General features: G+C 44.0%; 1 long non-coding RNA gene across 1 annotated transcript in view; it reads left to right on the top strand.

The window, feature by feature from the left end:
• Positions 1 to 5,302: 5,302 nt before the first annotated feature.
• Positions 5,303 to 7,316, top strand: part of LOC125481798 — a 4,016-nt gene continuing 2,002 nt past the window's right edge. Inside the window, exons 1-2 of the long non-coding RNA XR_007261460.1 lie at positions 5,303 to 5,812; positions 6,238 to 6,376. This is a non-coding gene — a long non-coding RNA (uncharacterized LOC125481798). The remainder of the gene's footprint in view (positions 5,813 to 6,237; positions 6,377 to 7,316) is intronic.

Here is a 7,316-nt window from a genome sequence, read left to right as displayed (position 1 = left end):
GACAGCAATTATGCGCCAAGCCATTGAATTAATGTTTCGTGCTAATGAATCAGTTTTGCTGGTTAATCAGCCTTTCAAGTTTGCAATGTGAGAAGGAGTTTCTCTGTGTTTATTTAGTCTGGTGTTCCCAAAACATTAAGCAGCAGATCATCATTACCAGTAATGTAACAACAATACAGATGGTTCAAATTCTGTGGACCCAGAGCATGAGACAGAACCTGTATTTTACAGTCACACCTGTTCCTCATACTGCAGCCTTTGTGTAATCTTGAGCCAGTGGCCATTCTTCCCATTTCAACTTTGAAGCAGGAAGGAAGACAATGAGCTATTCAACCATTGAGGAATCACTTGATGCTGTCTTACCCAAGTTAGCAGGGTGAACACCAGCTGTCTCCCTTCCTTTAGCCCAGGTCGAGTACAATCAATCACATGTTTGCCCCAACTGTAACAATTAGAGGGTGAAGAATTGATCTGGGATCTACCCAGAATGGTATGATGAGCTAAGGCAACCATGAGCACTCTAGATGCCGAACTCCATCCAAGATAGGGCTTGATGGACACCACTTTCAACATTCACTGTCACGGCTTTGGAGCCCATTCTGCTCAGTCCCAGAGGTTACAGAGAGAGACAATCAGGTGCTGTTGCCACTTTGCCAAAGTGTCCACATCTTCTTCGAACATCAGGAAGCAGCTCACTCACAGCTGCAGAGTTTACAAAACAAAAAGAGATCCGGCCTGCATTATTTGGCCACGCGGCTTCTGGCTTTAACCTTTAAAATCAGTATCAAGCCTTCGTATGCAGAAACATGTGTTCCTCATAAGGCATGATGTAATAAATGTTTCAGTGTGCTTCAAAAACATACATAGCAACCAACTAAACAGATGTGAGTAAACATTGCTGCCTGTAGTGAAAAGGCAAAACAATGCAAAGAATTACTTTGCTCATGTTTTAAAGGATGATCATTTTTAAATGGACTCAGGAGAAGAATTTTCTCATAATAGGCAGAAGGAAAGAGTTAATATTCAGAATTGTTTTCATTCATCTTCCACTGTGTCACTGGGTAAACTAATAACTTTTTTTCATTCATGAGATATGGTTGGTGGTGTCTGGGCCAGCATTTATTGCCCGTCCCTAATTACCCCTTCAGAAGGTGGTACTGAGCTGCCTTCTTGAACTGCTGCAGCCCTTGGTGTGTAGGGACACCACAATGCTGTTAGGGAGGGAATTCCAGGATTTTGACCCAGTGACACTGAAGGAACGGCGATATATTTCCAGGTCAGGATGGCGAGTGGCTTGGAGGGGAACTTGCAGACTGTGGTGTTCCCATATATCTGCTGCCCTTGTCCTTCTCGATGGAAGTGGTCGTGGGTTTGGAAGGTGCTGCCTGAGGATCTTTGGTGAATTTCTGCAGTGCATCTTGTAGACAGTACATACTGCTGCTACTGGGCATGGGTGATAGAGGGAGTGGATGTTTGTGGATATGGTGCCAATCAAGCGGGCTGCTTTGTCCTGGATGGTGTCAAGCCTCTTGAGTGTTGTTGGGGCTGTACTCATCCAGGCAAGTGGGAAGTATTCCATCTCACTCCTGACTTGTGCCTTGTAGATGATGGACAGGCTTTGAGGAGTCAGGTGGTGAGTTACTCGTTTTAGTATTCCCAGCTTCTGGCCTGCTCTTGTAGCCACTGTGTTTATGTGGTGAGTCCAGTTGAGTTTCTGGTCAGTGGTAACCCCAAGGATGCTGATAGTGGGGGATTCAGTGATGGTAACACCATTGAATGTCAAGGGGCGGTGGTTAGATTGTCTTTTATTGTTGATGGTCATAGCCTGGCATTTGTGTGGCATGAATGTTATTTGCCACTTGTCAGCCCAAGCCTGGATAGTGTCCAGATCTTGTTGCATTTTCCTGACCTGTCTGTTGTAGATGGTGGACAGGCTTTGAGCGTCAGGAGGTGAGTTACTCACTGCAGTATTCCCAGCCTCTGAAGTGTTCTTGTAGCTGCTATATTTATATGGCAGGTCCAGCTCTGTATCTAGTCAATGGTGACCCACAGGATGTCAACAATGGAGGAACACAGGAACAGCAATAGGCCATTCAGCCCTTTGAACCTGCTCCACCATTCAACAAGATCATGGATCTGTGGCATAACGCATCTGCCTTTGGTCCATATCCCTTAATACCTTTGCTTAACAAACATCTGTCTGTCTCAGATTTAAAGTTAACAACTGATCCAGCATCCACTTGCCATTTTTGGAAGAGACTTCCAAACAGCTACCACCCCTTTGTGTATAGAAGTGCTTCCTAACATCTCACATTCAGTGAGGGTAATGCCGTTGAATTTCAAGGGGAAAAACATTAGATTCCATCTCCTGTTTCATCATGAAATATTGTCCTGTTATACAGCTGTACTATTCTGTGATCAAAGACAAATTTTGGGATGATTTTAAATCCACTGCCTCTAACAACTCTCCCCTTTACAGTATTTTCCTTGGAGTAGCTTCTGCCTGTTGTATAAACATCCACAAACTGTGGCCTCCTTTCCTTCCATTTTTATAAAATGATCAATCGGTTCCTCTCCCTCACGTATTTATACTGTCTGCCCTGAGGCCCGTTTCCTGCGTGAAATATTAAATATTTTTCAGCTTACAGACTCGGTAATCTTGCCTATCGATTCTGCTTTCCCTGGAGCAGACAGACGGGTGTTTATGCCGTTTTGAATAAATAAACACATCTGTACACATATCGCACCAAGGTTCAGGGACTGAGGGAATCAACACAGGAAACAGATAATGTCACTGTGGCATTGCTGAGATTTTTCCACCACCCAAACCTAAAGGATGAAGATTGTGATTCACAGTCTACATTGTGAGGAGCCCAGAAAACAGCAGGAGTTACTGAAATAACAAGGTGTAGAGCTGGACGAACACAGCAGGCCAGGCAGCATCAGAGGAGCAGGAAAGCTGACGTTTCGGGTCTGGACCCTTCTTCAGAATTGAAAACCTGTGCCGAGGTGTTTTGTAAATGCAGCAAGCCTTTGTCAGAAGTCCTGAACTTCACAACCACTGATTTCAATATTTGATCTATTAACAGGGTAACTCTTGAGAGGTTGTGATTAAATATTTTCCGAACTGCAAGATGAGGTTCCTCACCTTACATGTAATGGTGCTTCTATTGCCATATCTGTATGAAGTATAGTTAACTTAGACTCACTCCAACATTCAAGTTTAATCTGAGGGTCACCACACCTCAGACAAGGGACAGGATCTTCATAGGAACTTCAGCTGGTGTGCGAGTTGAACCCATGCTGTTGGTATCACAATGCATCATAAACCTGCCATCCATCCAACTGAGCTAACCAGCCCCCATGTCTATACAGCACTTAATGGTCTGTTAATTGATAGCTTCACAGTCAGAGCTGTGTGAATATCTTGCTGGGAGCATCATAAGTAGGGATTATAGAAGAAGTATAGTTTAGGTCGAGATGATTAATCTCTGTGGGAGGACGGACTGGAAATGGACAGTTAGTTGGTTAGTTTCTGCCATGAGAAAAGACAATAAGGTTTGTGTCAATGGCCTTTTTACTTTGTAAAAGGGCAAAAGAATTAAGGCAGAATACTTTTCACTGAGGCTGCCTGTGCATTGGAGTCAGAAAAGGTTCACTGGATTGATAACTGGAATGGGCTTGTCAAATAAAGAGACGTTGGACAGGCTGGGCTTGTATCTACTGGGGTCGATCAGAGTGAGGGCGACTTGAGTGAGATCCACAAGATCATGAGAGGTGCTGACAGGGTGGACATGGACAGAATGTTTCCCCTTGTGAGAGAATCTAGAATCAAGTGTTGCTGTTTACAAATAAGGGGTTGCCCATTTAAGGCTGAGATCAGGCAAAAATGTTTTTCTCGGAGATGCATGAGACGTTGGACCCCATCTTCAAAAGACAGTTGAAGCAAAGTCTTTCAATCTTTTTAAGGCAGAGCTGGAGACATTCTTAGTTGGGGGCGGGAGGAAAGTTTAACTGGGTGGTGTGGAGGGGAGAGGTGGAAATGGTGGAGTAATGAGATTGGCCATGACCATGTTGAATGGTGCCACAGATTTGAGGGGCTGAGTGGTCAGCCCCTGCTCCCAATCCATTTGTAAGTGGTACACTGTGAAATAAAACGCTGGAGATGCATGTCAATCTGTTACCAATGGGGGGGAAAAAAAAACAAAGCTGCAGTAACACTGTGAGCACCATTACTTTCTCAGAATAAAGTATTAGGCAGGTGAAGCTAGGACAAGAGGGCATAGCCTCAAGATTAGAGGGAGCAGATTTAGGACTGAACTGAGAAGGAATTTCTTCACCCAGAGGGTTGTTAATCTGTGGAATTCCTTTCCCAGTGAAGTAGTTGACGCTACTTCAGTAAACGCTTTTTAAAAAAAGGTAGATTTTTTTTGAACAATAAAGGAATTAAGGGATACGGTGAGAACGTGGGTAAGTGGATCTGAGTCCACGAAAGGATCAGCCATGATCTTATTGAGTGGCGGAGCAGGCTCGAAGGGCCAGATGGCCTACTCCTGCTCCTAGTTCTTATGTTCTTATTAACGTTCAGTTGCTCTTTCCAAATGCTGTTGGACCCCATTCCAGATGTATGTCGAATGCTTAGTTAGCCGGGCAGGAAGAGTATGTATAACATGGTTCAAGGAGCAGGCTTGATCGGCTGGTCGAATCATTCCTGGCTTCCGTGTTATTTGATGAATCTGGGAAGGAGCAGCCTTGCTGAAAGATGCTGCCTCCATTCCAAATGATTTTGTCAGGCGTCTCACTTATTGCAGGCATCTGGAGCTTGTCTCCTGTGTCCTCCTGCCCAGGTCCCTCCGCCTTTGACACAACCCCATGTGGTCCCAGCTGAAAATTCTCACAACACAAACATCTGGCGTGTTTGAAATTCCTGAGCCTCCGCTGTAATGGGAGCTTAAAAGCCTTCATTAGCATATGTCCGTTTAGCGGCCTGCCAGAAATCAAACTTAAAAAAAACTTCAGTAAAAGAAAACATTTGGAAGTGAAGTTTGGAAATTGCCACTTTGCTTGAGGAGAGGAAGACAGGTTTTGTTTCCCGTTTTTAGTTTAGAAAGGTTAGGAGTAAGTCTGTTACCTTGTGAGTTGGCACAGATCTTGGTTTATTTTCAGCTGCTCACAAGGGTTTCTGAAAAAGCTCCACCCTTAAAAAGCTTTTATTGTGTTCCTACTGGTTATAGTTGCTGCAAGCTATAGTACATGTCAGGAGCTATTGTAGATTAGTGAGCAGGAAGTTCGTTCCCAAGAGAGGCATGTGATTAAATGTCTTCTCATCTTTTACTTCCAACCAGTTCAGGAGGGTAGGGTAGGAAATTATGTTGAGCCGTTCTCCAGCACTGACTCACAGCTGGTTCTGCTTACAGCTCAGAAGCAAAAGTGCTGTGCTCCAGGAAAACCCAGTGTTGCAGGAATCGTGTGGAAAATGAAGCAGTCCACCAGAAGGGACTCTTGATTGTTGTTTCTCTTAAAAATCCTCAGCGAAACACACAAAGTGTTTGAGCAGCCTTCTCGGATTTGTTTTTCACTCCCTCTTCTGTCTTTGGCTGTGGAAGGAGAGTGTAGGGAGTCGGTAAAAGGACAGGCATGTGTGTGTAAGGGACCTGCAGAGAGAGAGCCTGTATGTCTTCAAAAAGGGTTAAATAACGAGACAGCTTTCATTCTCGATTCTTTGTCTTGTTAAGATTTTCCAATGGAGGCAGTTGGAGAACCTGTACTTCAGGGAGAAGAAATTTTCTGTGGAAGTGCATGACCCGCGCAGGTAAAGTAAAGCCGTACTGCTGTTGTTGATGAGTGGCAGTCTAATTGGACAATGCCTGCTTTCATGTTCTTACTGTTGAAATAGCATAGAAGCTAAAAAATGTGGAATATTTGCGATCCTGACAGTGTGTACAACTTGGTAACATTAGTTGGAAAGATGGGATAAGCGGGCTGCTGCCTTGTGTGCATTTTAAATTTACTAATATTTCTTAACGTGCATTAGTTGCCCTAAGATCATAGGATTGATCTGGAATGTTTTGAACAAGCGAAGGCAAAAGCCAGTGGGAGGAGAAGTTGCTAACATTTCTCAGTGAGGGGAAAGGATTCCTTCTGTAATGATCAAACTGCTGTGAATGGCAATGCTATACACCGTGGAAGTAGGAGAGAAAATCAGGCAGTAACCTTGTTTTCTGTTTATGTTCTCAGGGCGTCTGTAACTAGGAGAACCTTTGGTCACAGTGGGATTGCTGTACATACATGGTACGCCAGTGCTGCACTGATTAAGTCCATTTGGGCAATGGCCATAAGTCAGCATCAGTTCTATCTGGACAGAAAACAAAGTAAGGTAAGCATAACCAGATATTTCCCAGATTATGTGTTTCTGCCCTTTCAAACATATTATCTGCAGAAGATTGTTTTTTTAAACTGGAGAATCCTATTTATAACATAATGCACTATACTTTATGCTGGATGTTGGAGTGCAGACTAAATTATTAGTTTCCACTGCCTCCCCTGCAATTTGGCAGTGTTGGTAGCTGAATGCTCTTCCCAGTGAACTCAGGGAATCAACATCCCCAAGTTCAGCAGCTGGCCTGGACTAAGTTTAGTGGGATCTGTGGTGAGAGCAATCCAGTTTGCCTGGGTCACTGGTGCTGTTCACTGCCCAGTCTGCGGTTATTTCTGACCATTCTCTCCCTGGGATCTGCAGACCCATAAAGGGGGTTCTGGAGAGACATCAGCGCTGCTCTGGGAAATGATATAAAAATGATAACAAGGATGGCCATGATGTGAGGAAGTAGGAAGAGGACAGTGAATGTTTGACCAAGGGACTGCAGTGAAAAGCAGTCCATTCACCTCCCTTAAATAATTAACGGTTTCTTAAAAGCTTGTGAAGAGACACTAGATATAAATATTATATTAGATTATGATTTAAATGCAAGCTTCATGATTAATAATCCATCTAAAATGAGGCCTCCTTTGACCAAAAAGTGTTTAAGAATCGGTGATTTAGATTTCGCTGCTTGATGTCAGATCAGGAAGTATCTCCCCCTGAGGACAACGTGCCCATATTGTGAGTAAACACCTTCAGGATCACAGTGCAGAAACCATGAGGAAATGTGTTGTCCTCTCAAGGGAATATGAAGGTGCAGTGGATTCTCAGCAAGAGCAGTTGGGACTGAGGTGATTCATTTCTTAGATAACAAGGTGTAGAGCTGGATAAACACAGCAGGCCAAGCAGCATCAGAGGAGCAGGAAGGCTGACGTTTCGGGCCTAGACCCTTCTT

The sequence above is a fragment of the Rhincodon typus genome, unplaced genomic scaffold, assembly GCF_021869965.1.
Source record: "Rhincodon typus isolate 14 unplaced genomic scaffold, sRhiTyp1.1 hic_rhity00003617, whole genome shotgun sequence".
Lineage (NCBI taxonomy): Eukaryota > Metazoa > Chordata > Chondrichthyes > Orectolobiformes > Rhincodontidae > Rhincodon > Rhincodon typus.
This window is presented reverse-complemented; position numbering and strand designations above follow the sequence as displayed.